This window comes from Macaca fascicularis, chromosome 5 (assembly GCF_037993035.2).
Source record: "Macaca fascicularis isolate 582-1 chromosome 5, T2T-MFA8v1.1".
NCBI classification, from domain to species: Eukaryota; Metazoa; Chordata; class Mammalia; order Primates; family Cercopithecidae; genus Macaca; species Macaca fascicularis.
The window spans coordinates 44190321-44205931 of record NC_088379.1 but is presented as its reverse complement, the minus strand read 5'-3'; the positions used below and the strand labels follow the sequence as shown (position 1 = coordinate 44205931).

General features: G+C 36.1%; 1 long non-coding RNA gene across 1 annotated transcript in view; it reads right to left on the bottom strand.

Moving 5' to 3' along the window:
* The window catches only part of LOC141410377 (uncharacterized), a 48431-nt gene extending 33930 nt beyond the window's left edge, over positions 1–14501 (bottom strand). The window contains exon 1 of the long non-coding RNA XR_012435313.1: positions 14456–14501. This is a non-coding gene — a long non-coding RNA (uncharacterized lncRNA). The remainder of the gene's footprint in view (positions 1–14455) is intronic.
* Positions 14502–15611: the final 1110 nt, after the last annotated feature.

Sequence of the window (15611 nt, the reverse complement as noted above, 5' to 3'; positions counted from 1 at the left end):
ATAATGAATAAAAGCTCAACATCACTGATCATCAGAGAAATGCAAATCAAACCCACAATGAGATACCATCTCATGTCAGTCAGAATGGAGATTATTAAAAAGTCAGAAAACAATAGATGCTGGTGAGGCTGTGGAGAAATAGTAATGCTTTTACATTGTTGGCGGGAATGTAAATTAGTTCAACCATTGTGGAAGACAGTGGCGATTCCTCAAGGATCTAGAGCCAGCAATACTATTTGACCCAGCAATCCCATTACTGAGTATATACCCAAGGGAACGTAAATCACTCTATTATAAAGCTGCATGCACACATATATTCATTGCTATTCTTATTCACAATAGCAAAGACATGGAATCAACCCAAATGCTCATCGGTGATAAACTAGATAAAGAAAATGTGGTAAATATACACCATAGAATACTATGCAGCCATAAAAAGAAAGAAATCATCTCCTTTCCGGGGACGTGGATGGAGCTGGAAGCCATTATCCTCCAAACATCACATGTTCTAACTTATAAGTGAGAGCTGAACAATGAGAACACATGGACACTAGGAGGAGAACAACACATACTGGGGCCAGTCGGAAGGGGCTGGGGGAGGGAGAGTATCAGGATAAATAGCTAATATGCACGGGCCTTAATACCTAGGTGATGGGTTCACAGTTGCAGCAAACCATCATAGCACACATTAACCTATGTAACAAACCTGCACATCCTGCACATGTATCAAATAAATAAATACACACACACACACACACACACACACACACACACACATATATATGAATGAAAAGGAAAAAGAAAATTAGACCTTGTTTCATCTTCCTATAATAGGTATGTAGGTGGAGCATAAGTGAATGAGAAGAATTATAGTGATCTCATTTTCTAACACAATTTCATCAAGATATTTCAAGAAACATATTTAAAAGATTGTGAGGGTCAGATACAATTGAGAATTGAAGAAGAAATCATATTAATGTTTATGGATACATAGATTGCTTCTGTTTAAAAAATATATTTATGGAGTGCCTTTTAGAAAATGTGACTCTTTTAATGTAAACATTAAAAAAATCACCAGTCAAGATTTGCCAATATACTGACTTTCATTTAGATAGAGAATCTCTCTAAATCTCAGTTTTTTCATATTTAAAACTGAGCTGATTTTACCTAGCCTATTCCCTAAACAGATTGCTTCTGATGATAAAATGAGATGATATATTTAAGGCAACTTGTAACCTGCCAAATAACATTTTTTTAAAATTTATTTATTGTATTTTTTAGAGCTAGGGGTCTCACTCTATCACCCAGGTTGGAGTGCAGTAATATAATAATAGCTCACTGTAGCCTCAAACTCCTGGGCTCAAGTGATCCTCTTGCTTTAGCTTCCTCAGAAGCTTGCACTACAGGTGCACCCCATTATGTCTGACTCCAAGTCACTTATTTTCCCAGTTCCTACTATTAGCCAAACACCAAAAAGGGCACACAAATAATAATTAGGCAACATATTAATAATTAACATATAATATTATATATATATATAAAATATGTAAGAGAATTCTATGAAGACTCACAACACAAATTGGGAGAGAAGTGATGAGGTATCTCTGTACCTAGGGAATCAGAGTGCCTACTATGTGCCAGGCACTAGGCATTGTAAGTGTTTTATGCATGTTATATCATTTAACCCTCCAATCCAATCATGCTCTTGTTTTTTTCTTTTTATTAATGAGAAAGGCTGAGAAGATTAACTTTTCCAAGGTCTGGCAACAATAAGTGGTAAATCCAAGTCTTATTTACTTACTAATTCATTCAACAAATAATTACTAAGCATCTATGGTGTGTGAGACAGTGTCCCAAAGATGATCAGTGAAGTCTTATGTCAAAGATGTTCAATCTGACATGTTGTTAGATACCGAAGTGTAATTGCCAAGCAGGCAGTGAATATATGAGAGAAGGCAGCATTTGGATAATTGCCTAAAGGTAACCAGGGAGTTTGGCATGCAGACATCTGAGTGGAAAGCGCTTAAGGGAGAATAAACAACAAGTAGAAAGGCCCTCAGATGAAAGGCTGTTGTGGCTGAGGCTAAGTGAGAAAATGGAAAAGCACCAGAAAATGAAATCAGGATGACAAAGGGTGGAGAGGGGAAGATCATACACAAACTTATAGATCATAGGCAGGTCTTCAACATTGTTCATGATAAGAAATCAGATTTTATTTCTAGGAGGCCATGTTTTAATGGATCGCTTTGGCTTATTACACTGAGAACAATCAAGAGAGGAAACAAAGACTGGTTAGAACACATCTTCAATAATCCAGAAAACAGAAGGTACCAACTTGTACAAATGTGATAACAGTACAGGAGTGACAAATCATAAGATTCTCAATACATTTGAAAGCTGAGCCTACAGAATTTGCAGATAATTTAATGTGGGGTGTAAGAGAAGAAAGGAGTCAACAATGACAGCAAGATTTGCAGCCTGCACAACCAGAAAGATCAGTTGCCATTAGCTTTTGGGAGGAAAGGGTTAATTGGGAATATCAGGAGCTAAGACTTGGACATAGTAAGGTTGATATTCTTATTAGACATTCAAGTATATTTGTCAAGTAGGAAGTTGGATATATCAGACTGGAGTTTGAGGCAAGTGTCTGGGCTAGAGAAATAAATTTGGAACCCATCAACAGATAAATTTAAATCCCAGATCTGTTTGATTCCTAGCTCCTAACTGTTGAGAGCAATTTTCCATTGCATTTCCTCAATTTTCGGTTAGCAAATATTCTTGGAAACAAGAAAGACTTTCTCCCTCTAGGTCAGAGAACAGATTTGTCTCCTGATTAAGACAATAAAGACATTGTCTCTCTCAGGAACAAAAATTGGAAATGTTGACTCAAAACATGCAGCTCCTTAAAAGATTGGCTTCCCAAGCTCAGTGTTTCTCAGCTGCAACACAAACCCACTGTGTGCGCAGTGTCCACCAGGGCCCACTCTGCATCACCCCCATGAGCTGAAGAAAGGGCAAGGGAAACAGTGCAGTCCTGAAACCCATACTGCCTAATGCCGCATGAGTAAGAAACTGACTGAATCTGTTCAGGTTCATTATTTCCTTGCCAACCAAATTTACAGAAGTGTGGGAAGTGAGTCAATCTAGCAGCTTAAATAGTAGTGGCTGCTTAGGGACTACTTGACCACTTAACAAAACCTACTAATATTTTTTGCTACCCGGGAAAAATGGAACATAATATAGAGGGACTAGAAATGAGGTGGGACTGGACAGAGATAGAATGGAAAAACAAACATTCCAGACAGAAGGAAGATCATAATAAAGGTCTTGAGGTGAAGAAGGGTGTAACCATTAAGGGAAACCAAAACTAAGCCTACTAAAGCCTTCATCCAGAGATCTTTTGACCTGCACATTATACCATAAACTTCTATCTATCTGAGGTTAAAACCAAACTTATCTTTCCATAACATTATTGTGTATGTTAAACTGTCTGAGAATAAATAATCCCATTGAGGTGCAAATGCATTGCAGGTAAATTGGATCAGGAAAGAAGCTTACAAATCTCAGCCTTAAAAGTAATAAAAATTGTATGTCAGTAAAACTAAGCACAATAGCTCAGTACAAATAGCATATAGTGGGAGTACCAAACTGAAGGAGGTGGGTATGGAGAGCCAGTATAGATTCAGGAGGGGCCTTTTATGCTCTGCTTTGAAGGAAGTTAAACTTTGTCTTGAGGTTTAATGAGAATCATTGAAAATTTTGTTACAAGGAAAAAGACATCCTCTGACTTGAAGTTTACATATAAAATCACTCAGATACTAGAGAGAAAGTTGAACTGGAGAAGAAGAATTGAGATAGAAGCAGATAAACCCGTGAGGCTGTTGTTGCAGTAATCCATGTCAGAAATAATAGAGTAAAGCACAAAGGTATTAGCAAAGGGGGTTAAAGAAGGAGTCAAATTCAAAATACATTTAGCAGTTAAAATCAATTAGCCTTAAATTTCGGTAGACTAATTCCAAATGTAAGTACGAGAATAATTTGTGGTCATTTTCTTGTGTAATAAGAAAAGAGATGGGCACATGTATTATTCAGGGTCCTCCAAAGAAATAAAACCAAAAGGACATACATAGATATGTAGAGAAAGATTTATCATGAGGAATTGGTTCATTTGATTATGAAGGCTGAGAAGTCCCCAAATCTTCCCTCTGCAAATTGGAGGACTGGGAATGCTGTGGCATAGTTCCAGCCCAAACCCAAAGTCCTGAGAACCAGAGAAGCCAGTGATCTAAACCCAATCCAAGTCTGAAGGCCTGAAATCAGGAGTACCGATGTCCAAAGGTAGAAGAAGATGGATGGCTCAGCTCATGAAGAGAGAACAAATTTGCCCTTCCCCTGGCTTTTTGTTCTATTCAGGCCCTCAGTGGTCTCAGATGATTTCCACTCCTTGGTGAGGGCCATCTCACTAATCCAAATGCGAATCTCTTACAGAAATATCCTCACAATCAAACCGAGAAATAATATTTTACCACTTATCTGGGCATCCTTAAGTCTAGTCAAGTTGATACATAAAATAACCTTCACAACACAGTTGCTACATTCTTGTGAGAACTCTGTGTTGACTTCTCCACGCAGCTCTCTCTTTTTCAAGCAGTAACCTTGAGCATCATATCTTCAAACAGCAGTGTTCATAACAGGAAGTAAAAGGATAAGCCCTCTGCACAGACATCTCTGTTTCTTTATCAGAGAGAAAGGTCTTTCCCAGAAGACTTTAAGCTCATCTCCCTCAATGTCCCATTAGGTAAAATGTCCATTCCTTAAATGCAAGGAAAATTGAGAAAGCAAAATCTGGCCCTTCAGCCTCTAAAATAGGTGGCAGTTTCCAGCAACAAGAAGAGAGGGTTGAAACTGGCTGGTGTAGAGATAAGCAATAATGTCTCCCAGAGTCATTGATTAGACGTGGAGGCTGAGAAAGAAAGTGAAATTCAAATTACTGCCAAGACACCTGGCTTGGGCCATTGACCAGATAGTATTGCCATTCACTGAAATAAACAATGAAATAGGAATGGATATGGGGTAAAGAGTGCTGAGATCTCTTTGAACACGTCTGAATTTCCAGCTGGAAAGCCTAGAGTTCAGTTTCACAGGGATTTGGAGCTCAAGCTTGACAGGAAAGCTAGAGTTTAAAATTTCAGACAATATAACTGAAGTCACAGAATGGAAGTACTTGTTCAGAGATACTGTATAAAGTGAGAAGAGAGCCAAAGAAGAAATCTGGGAAAGAAAAGCCCATCTGAGAGATTAAAAAGGAAAGTCCACAAAGGTAAGAAGGAAAGCAGGTGAAAACAATATTTGTAAATGTAAGAGAGGTCAATGGAACTAAATGTTTCCCAGAGACTAAATAGGAAGATAAAGAGTGCCCATCAATTATAGCAGTGAATATGTCATGGTGACTGTTGCCAAGCAAGAAAACTATCTAGGAAGTTAGCTCTAGAGGATTTTTTTGTTGTTGGTTTTGGGTTGTTATGCTGTTTATTTTTGAATAAGACCATTGTGAGCCCATGAGGAGAGAGCTGGAAGACAAGGGAGCAAGGGCGAACTATAATAGCTATACAATTGCAATTTACAATTGTCAGGAAGTGTCTGTGCCTTGGATCTTTGTAGAACCAGCACAGTCACCTAACAAGTCTATCTCCTTCTCCCCAACATATAAAATATTAGCAGCCACTTCTCCAATTTCACCTTTTGCTTTTTATTGCCATTTTATTCTCTAAATAATCCATTTTCTTTTCAAGGTTAACTTTGTCGATACTAGTTTCTTCACTACTCACAAAAATGGAAAAAAATGAAATGTAAGGGACGTGCTATCCAAAGACAAGCACGATTCCCATAGTAATAATCTGAGACAGAGCTCTAGTTCATACGGAAAAGTTGCTCTTAAAGAAAATCTCCTGAATTTTTTTTATCACTCTATTTTGTGTTTCTTTTTGAGTTATCTGGTAAATCTGTTAAACCTAACAAATGAAAGTGGACACTATGTTTTATATTGTAGAAAATTTCAGTTTAATGGATTTTTAAATACTTTTTGCTGCCTGTTGCTGCTATTCTATAGAAGGGCATCCAGAGTGACCTGCTATCCATAAAGATGGACTAGAAAAAGGAAAACCTACAGTTTATATGAAAATGTAGTAGTGCTATCAGCATATCCTGTCTTATATCAGTTTCAATCACGCCCTCTTGTGTAAAAGTGTAGCATAGCAGCAGCTTTCATTTCAAACAGAAATAACGTTGAATACCGAGCACCTACTAAGTGCAGGCTTTATGCTTAATGCCAAGAATATAGCTGAGGACAAGACCTACAAAGTCCTCATATTCATGAAAGTTATTTAGGACTCATTTTAATAACTCTGGAAGTTTAAATTCTATTCCAAAACCTCTATGAACATGAAACATTTCATTGTATGGTACAAATAGTTTTATCAATAAAGGAGAAGTATTGTCAATAATTTCTTTGGCATATAATCTTAAATTATTTATCCATATGCCTCTAAACTTTTCTCTTTAGCTTCCATTGGTAAATTTTAGAATACACTGACTAAGTTTTATAGCTATTTTTTTACAACGATATATTCTTCAATACAATACCTTGTGTTGTTTAATTCTAAAGTTCTTATTTAACCTTAGTGTTAGTTGTCATTGGGAAGCCTCTGAGGCTATAATTTCACAGTTTATGATCCCAGGAAAACATCCTTTATTAAATTACAGTCAAGAGACAGTGCTTTACTCTATGTTATTAAAATTGAAATTCCCTAAATCTCATTATATATTCTTACCATGTGCATTTTTATTATTCTTGTCTAAAGAAATCTTATGAACATCTCAGTGCTGATATAAATTTTTCAAATTTTACTGTCTGGCTTTTTTGGCTTTCAAAATAAAAAATTCTTGTTTTAATTTAGAGGAATAGTGAGTAAATTGAAATGGCAGCATATTAATGATGTTTTATGTTGCTCAGAATGAACCTTCCTGTAATAAATGCAAATATGATAAGATGTAAACCATGGTGGACAGGTTTGGTAAAATTAGATTTTAATAAAATCCTTAAATCAATAATCATCCATGCTAGCTTCTGATTACACAAAGACTATTTCTTCACCTTTAGCAGTTAAATCATCTCATCTCTGCATCAGGAGCTTGTTCCTTCATTCTTACTTGTGAACACTGTGCCTTGCTCATTTAATCAATTGTCCTCTTAATCTTTCTGGGATAAACCTTTATTCTACTTCAGTGTTTGTATGGAGGGGGTAATCTGGTTAAGTTTAGTCTTGCAAGTGGTGACTTTCGCCTTTCACCCAACTTTATCAAGCCTAGAATGACTGAAATAAATCTAAAATCTAATTAAAAATAATTAGCCTGCTATGCAAATGTATCTTCAAGTCAGTTTCCCCATCTCTCCTTATAACCAGATGGCTGACTAAAAACCCAAATCACATTAACAATCTAAATGCCCCATTTGCCCTCTTAGACTGTACATTTTCTGTAAGAAATGGGTGATGTGAGCATATTCCACTTTCCTGTAGGAAAGCTTTTATTCTATCTAATTATATTTTCAACTATCTGGCTAAAATTATGAATGAAAGCTTATTAAACCTTTAGACACCCCGTATTGCTTGCCTTGTCAATGGAGGCCCAACTCATGAGCCAAGAGACCTGATCTGATACACATTTGCTCCTGCGTGAGGCAAAATGTGTGGCAACACCTTTTCTCAGGAGCACAAAACCCATCTTGGAAGATATAGCCAACATCTCTGAGAGCCTTGTCATCATTCCTGAGGGTGCAGGGAACAAAACAAGGCCACATCCTTTCTCTGATGCATTATGGCAGATGTGTATCAGTTAGCAATAGCTACCATGATGTTCAATAAGTGACCACAAAGCTCGATCACATTAGAAAGGAAGTAGAATAAGGAGATAGAGAATTAAGGTTATTTTTGCAGTCAGTATGCCACAAGATGGCAAGTAATTATTTCTATAAAATTATCTTCTTTTTTAATCAAATCTGACCTTATTTTTGCTTTTATTACATAATCTGAACAAAAACATTTATACACACACACATGCGCACACAAACTTTCTGGGTACCCTTTACATGAGCTCACACACCGATCCACATTTCTTCAGTTTTTACTTCTAGCACCAAGATCCTCCAGATTTTTACTGACTTCTCATCTAGGGACTTACAAATGTTTTCAATTTCCTTTTACATAATTCAGACAAGAAAAATGAAATACAAAGTATTAAGAAAGACATTAACTTTCAATTTATATGAAACTTCCAAATAACATCTTTCTATTTTTATTTCCTGAGAAATTTGAAATTGATTCCATGAACACAATATTTTTCAACCAGGTTTTATGCTTAACACAGTTATAAATAATTGTTGATAATGACTTTTTAAAAGTCATTTAAAATTTAATAGTCACCCTTTACAGAGAGCAAACAAGTTGTAACAACTGGCTGAAGAAAATATATTGCTTTTTTACTAACCACAGCAACTCATTTTTCAGCATTAGACAGAATTTGGGTAATGAGATTTTATTGAATTGTATTTGAATGGGTCAACTATTCTTTAAATCCAGCTGAGATCATGCATAGATTTGATTTACCCTCTTGACTTACTAAGGAATGGGACAAAATGTATGAAACAACATATTTGAAAACATTGGACATTGGGCAGTGAAGGACAGAGATTCCTAAGTGGTGGGGAACAAAAAAAAATGAGCCCTACAAATTGTCTTAGATTAACGTCTACAGAGAGTTTCCATGTTTTAGTATAGGGCGAGGAAACTCAAACAGAGACCCACTGTCTCTCTGTTAAGAGGACAGAACTGGGAGTCCACGAAAGCCAAGGTGGCTAAGTTTGCAAGGCAAAGAACCAAGAGGAGAGAACTGTACAGAAAGAGAACTCGGGAGATCTCTGCACAGAAAGAGAACTCTGGAAGAATGTTCCCCTGGACCATTCAGCTGAGTATTGATGAGCACAAGTATGTGAGGAATGTGAGTCTAGGGAGACAGATACTTGAAAGGTGAGAGAACAGTGTCTGAGGCCCATGTAGGGAAAGACATATTGTCTTTTCCCACAACTAGAAGAGAAAACACCATAATTCATAAAGTAAAGGTTAAAATACTAAGAAAGTTCTTACTTCTGTAGTGGGGAAAGTTAACCCTAGAAAAAAGCCCTGCTCTAATCCTACCTAAAGACGCATAAAAACAAGACTGAAATGGACCAAACTATTTCCTAACAGTTCTGAGTAACTTAGCCATATCCCAGAACAAATCTCAAGGATATTTTTAGGAAAACAATAATATCCAGCCCTCAAAAAGGTAAAATTCACAACGTGACTATCAAATGGAAAATCACCAGTAAGGCAAAGAAGTAGAAAAGTATGAAAAATAAGAGGAATAAAAGTTGATAAATTGAAAGATAATCAGAAATAACACAAATGATAGAATTAGTAGATAAGAACATAAAAACATTTATCATAACTCTGGTCCATATTTTCAAGAAGTTAAAGAGAAAAATTTCCAAAGGAAAACCTAGCAAACTCTATCAAAATCAACTTTTTCAGAACTCTAGATATTAACAAAAGACTGGCAGAAACCTAGGGATGACTTATTCAATAAAAGTGGCTAAATATTAGTAAGAACAGTAAGTTCTGTCGTGTTTTAGTATACCCTAGGTACATCCTCATGCCCCAGATCAGTGGCGGAAACAGGGCTGCAGCACTTTCAAAGCCTCATTTCCAAAGAATAGCCATACTTAGCCTGTGTGTTTAAGACAGAAGAACTCTGGAAGAATCTACTGAAAGACTTGTCTTTATTTTGCCCAACTCAGAACTCATCTAGTGATAAAGTCACTACCAATAGGAAGGAGACATTTGTCAAAAATTCTTAACTGGCTGAGTTGATGGTTAATACTTGGGGTAAACAATAGATCAACCAACACACATGGAAAGACTGGGGAATAAGATATCATTGGAACCTTGAAAACTCCCACATGTTCTTTGGAATCTAGAATGTCAAACACATGCATAGGTTGATGTATATGCTCAAGAAAGACCCAAGAGACCCCAAGCTCTCACCCATGGCTAACCTATAGGCTCTGTTCAAGGAGGAAGTAAAGGCTAAAGCAGATTTGTAAACTGCCTGTGTCGCAGGTGTGTCCCAACACACACACACACACACACACACACACACACACACACACACACAATCACTCAGCAAGGACTGTGGAATTATTCAGACATTTAAGGGAATCTCTGCGTAATCATTATCTGATCATTAGGTTAACAGAACAGAGATCTCAGTGACCACACACATGAAAGAATTTACTTGTGACTTTTGTGCAGAAAAGTCTCTAAACAAACAAACAAACAAACAATAACTACAAACAGCAACAAAACACTTCGTGTGGAAACTAGTAAAAGAAGAGAAATCTGGCCGGGCGCGGTGGCTCAAGCCTGTAATCCCAGCACTTTGGGAGGCCGAGACGGGCGGATCACGAGGTCAGGAGATCGAGACCATCCTGGCTGACACCGTGAAACCCCGTTTCTACTTTAAAAATACAAAAAACTAGCCGGGCGAGGTGGCGGGCCCCTGTAGTCCCAGCTACTCGGGAGGCTGAGGCAGGAGAATGGCGTGAACCCGGGAGGCGGAACTTGCAGTGAGCCGAGATCGCGCCACTGCACTCCAGCCTGGGCGGCAGAGCGAGACTCCGTCTCAAAAAAAAAAAAAAAAAAAAAAAAAAAAAGAAGAGAAATCTAAAGCCAAAGCAAGCAGAAGGAAGGGAATAACAAAGAGGAGAGTAGAAATAAAAGAAATAAGAAATAGAAAAATAATGCAGAAGAATCAACAAAATCAAAAGTTGGTTTTTTTGACTCAGATCAACAAAACTGATGAACTTTTAGGGGAAAAAAAAAAGAAAATTATTCCAATAACTAAAATCAAGAATGAAAGAGCGGATATTTCTAGCAACCTCACAAAAACTAAAAGGATTAGAAAGAAGTACACTGAATGATTATATGCCAACAAACTAGGTAATCTAGATGAAACAAATTCCTAGAAATGCACAAACTACCAAAACTGACTCAAGAAAGAAAATCCAAATAGATCAATAGTAAGTAAAGAGACTCAATTAGCCATCAAACAACTTCCAACAGATAAAAAGCCCAGGAACAGACCATCTCACTGGTAAATTCTAGGAATTAACACCAGTTTTTCTCAACAAGAAGAGGAGAATAAACTTTCTAACTCATTCTGTGAGGCCGATATTACTCTGATACCAAAGCCAGGCAAAGACATCAAAAGAAAAAAACTACAGATTAGTAGCATTATAAAGATAGATGTTAAAATCCTCAACAAAGCACTAACCAAATCCAGCAACATCTAAAAAGAATTGTACATTACCAAGTGAGATTTAGCCCCTCCCTCTCCCCACTAATAGAACCCAGTGTTAGTTAGTTCAATATAGGAATATCAGCATAAACACCATTTAATAGACTAAAGCAAAAATCCCTTCAACAAACACAGACAAGTAACAGAATTCAATACACTTTTCTTTAAAAAAGCACTCAGCAAACTAAAAATAGAAGGGGACTCCCTTAAGCTGATAAATGAAATCCATGAAAAACACACAAACCTCATGCTTAATGGTGAAAGACTGAAAGCTCTTCTCCAAAATTAGGAACAAGATAAGGATGTCTTGTATTAAATATTGTTGTGGAGGTTCTAGCCAGAGCACATAGCATGAAAAAGGAATAAATGTCACTCAAACTGGAAAGGAAGTAAAACTATATATAATCTTACATATAGAAAATCCTCACACACACACACAGACACACACACACAACTATTATAGCTAATAAGCTAGTACAGCAAAGTTGCAGAATACAAGACTGACATTTAAGAACCAATTGTTTTTTTTCTTTGTTTTGCTTATTAACCCAGTCCTGGCTTTATTTTTATTTTTTTAAACAGTTTGATTGAGAAAGGAATTATTTGCAAATCTAGAAGTACTGGCTTCATGGATTGTTTTAGGCACCATGATCTTTGATATATGAGTATTTTCATTTTGTTTTGCTTTGCTTTTCTTTTTGTATTTTGTTGTTTTTAAAATAATTTTAACTTTTTTATTAGATTAAGGGGTACATGTGCAGGTTTGTTATTTGGGTATATTGAGTGACACTGAAGTTTGGGGTCTGAATGATCCCATTACCCAGTAAGCATAGAACCCAATAGGTAGTTTTCCACCCCTCCCTCTCCCCACTAATAGAACCCAGTGTTTATTTTTCCCACCTTTTTGTCCATGTGCACTCAAATGTTTAGCTCCCACTGATAAGTGAGAACATATGGTATTTGGTTTTCTGTTCCTGTATTAATTTGCTTAGGATAAAGGCCTCCAGCTGCATCCACGTTGCTGCAAAGAATGTGATTTCATTCTTTATTATGGATGCCTTGTATGCCATGGTGTGTATGTACCACATTTTATTTATCCAATACACCATTGATGAGCACCTAGGTTGCCATTTTGAATAGTGCTGTGATGAATGTACAAGTGCATGTGTCTTTTTTGGTAGAAAAATTTAATTTCCTTTCAGTATATACGCAAGTAATGGGAATGCTGGGTTGAACAGTAGTTCTGTTTTAAGTTCTTTGAGAAATCTTCAAACTGCTTTCCATACTGGCTGAACTAATTTAAATTCCCACCAACAGTGTATCAATGTTCCCTTTTCTCCATAGCCTTACCAGCATCTGTTATTTTTTAAACTTTTTAATAATAGCCATTCTGACTGGTGTGAGATGGTACCTCATTGTGGTTTTGCAAAATCAGTTGAGTTCTTATACATTAGTAAAGGACAATGCAAATATGAAATTAAGAAAACAATTCCCTTTACAATAGCATCAAAAAGATACTTAGGAATAAATGTAACCAAAAAGGCTCAAGACTCATATGCTGAAAACTGCAAAATGTTGCTGAAAGAAATTAAGAGCCAAATAAGTGGAAAGACATCCTGTGTTCATGGACTGATCGAGTTAATATAGTTAAGATGGTAATACTCACCAATTGATCAATATACTCAGTATAATTAATATAAAATTCCAATGGCCTTTTTTTTCCCCCAGAAATGGTCAAGCGGATCCTAAAATTCACATGGAAATACAAGGTATCCAGGCTAGCCAAAACAGTCTAAAAGAAAGACATGGAGGACTCATATTTTCTGATTTCGAGCTTTACTACAAATTGATCTCAATCAAAATAGTGTGGTACTGGCATAAAGATAGACATGTAGCTCAATGGAATAGAACTGACAGCCCATGTTTCTGTGGTCAACTGATTTTTAGTAAGTTTGCCAAGACCATTCAAGAGGGGAAAGAACAGTCTTTTTTACCTATGACGCTTTTACAATTGAATATTTATCTGTAAAAGAATGAAGTTGGACCTCTACCATATACGATACATAAAAATTAACTCAAAGACTTAAATGTAAAAGATAAAACTATAAAACTTTTATAATAGATCATAGGTGTGAATCTTCTTGACCCTGAACATCGGAAGATTTGAAGTCACCCCTTCCCTTTCCTCCCTGGTTAAGGGAACAACTCCCATAGCAGTTGCTCATGACCTGTTCCCTGACTCATCCCTTCCATCCCCGTTCCCTTGGCACCCTGTTTTGGCCACTGTGTAGGGCCACAAACATACCCTAAATATCATCCAGTGTAAACAGGATAGGTCTCAAAAACAGCACTTATCAAGCTATCTGTGGTGAAGGATAATTTTTTTTTAATTTTCAATTTGTCACAAACCAGTGCTTTGGTAAAATACAATAAAAATGAATAACTGGAAAAATAGAAGGAAAAATGACACAAAATACAAGCCCAAATTTTTCTAGTTACATAGCTAGCACATCAAAATCATGACATCTGAAGAAAAAGTAGATGAACTGAACTTTATCAAATTAAAAAATGTTTTTCCTTCCAAGGACAGTATCAAGAAAGTGAAAAGATAAATCATAAAATGGGGAAATATTTCTAAATCATATATCTGATGAGGGTCTACTATTGAGAATATATGAAAACCTCCTATAATTCAACAATAAAAAACCAAATAGCCCAATTTAAAAAATCAAGAAATGATTTGAATAGACACTTCTCCAAATAAGATATCAAAAGTGCAATAATCACATGAAAAGATGCTCAACATCATAAGTCTTTAGAGAAACGCATATTCAAATAATTTCATACCCACTAGAATCATTATAATAAAAAAGATAGAAAATAACAAGTGTTTGCAAGGATGTGAGAAATTTTTAACCCTCATGCATTTTTGGTGGAATATGAAATGGTACAGTTGCTGTGAAAACATTTTGGCAGCTCTTCAAAAAGTTAATCATGTAGTTACCATATGGCCGAGGAATTCCACTTCCAGGTATATATCCAAGAGAACTGAAAATAAATGTTCACACAAAAACTTTTGTGTAAATGCTCATCGTAGCAGGAAACAATCCAATGTCTATTAACTAGCAAGCAGATAAGCAAAATGTGGTATATCAACACAATGGAATATTACTCTGCAATAAAATGTGATGAAGTACAACATGGATGGAGCTTGAAAATATAGTGCAAAGTGAAAGAAACAAGACACAAAAGGCCACATGTTGATTCCATTTTATATGAAATATCCAGAATAGGCAAATCCATGGAGAAAGGAAGTATACTAGTGGTTGCCAGGAAATGAGGTAGGCGAGGGAGAATTGGAAGGGACTGCTAACAGGTGATGAGGTCTCTTTTGATGTGGGGGTGGGGGACAGAAATAGAAAAATACAATTAGATAGTAGTGATGGTTACACATCATTGTGAATATACTGAAAGTCACTGAATTGTATACTTTAAAAGCCTGAGTTTATAGTATGTGAATAACATCTCAATGAAAATTATGTAATAGATAACCTGAATAATCTTGTATTTATTCAGGAAATTGGATTTGTAGTTAACATTTTTCAAAAAAGAAAACTCTATGTACATACGGCTTCTCTAGTGAATGCTATCAAGTATTTAAAGAGTAAATTATATTATTACAATTCAACACAAATTCTTCCAAAACATTGAAGAGGGAAATTTTCCCACTCAATTTATGAGTTTGTTATTACTATGATACTAAAACTAGACAAAAACTTCACACACAAATAAAAACTATCAAACAAAAAATACTATGGACTGATATCCCTCATACACATAGGTGTAAACTTTTTAAACAAAATTTTAGAAAATTGAACCCAACAATAAATGTATAAGAAAGATCCTGACCAAGAAAAACAATGACCAAATCGAATTTTCCCCAGCAATAAAAGTGTACTCAACGCTGAATTCACCAACATATTAAAATGGAAAACCATACAACCATTTCAATAGATACATAGAAAGTGTTTGACAAAATTTAACATCCATTGTTGATTAATAATACAACTATCAGCTATTAGTGAAATGCCTGATACTAAGGCTGGGCAGGAAAAATACAAGGTACACTCAGAGTCGTTCTGTGTTAGAGTCTTCCTACC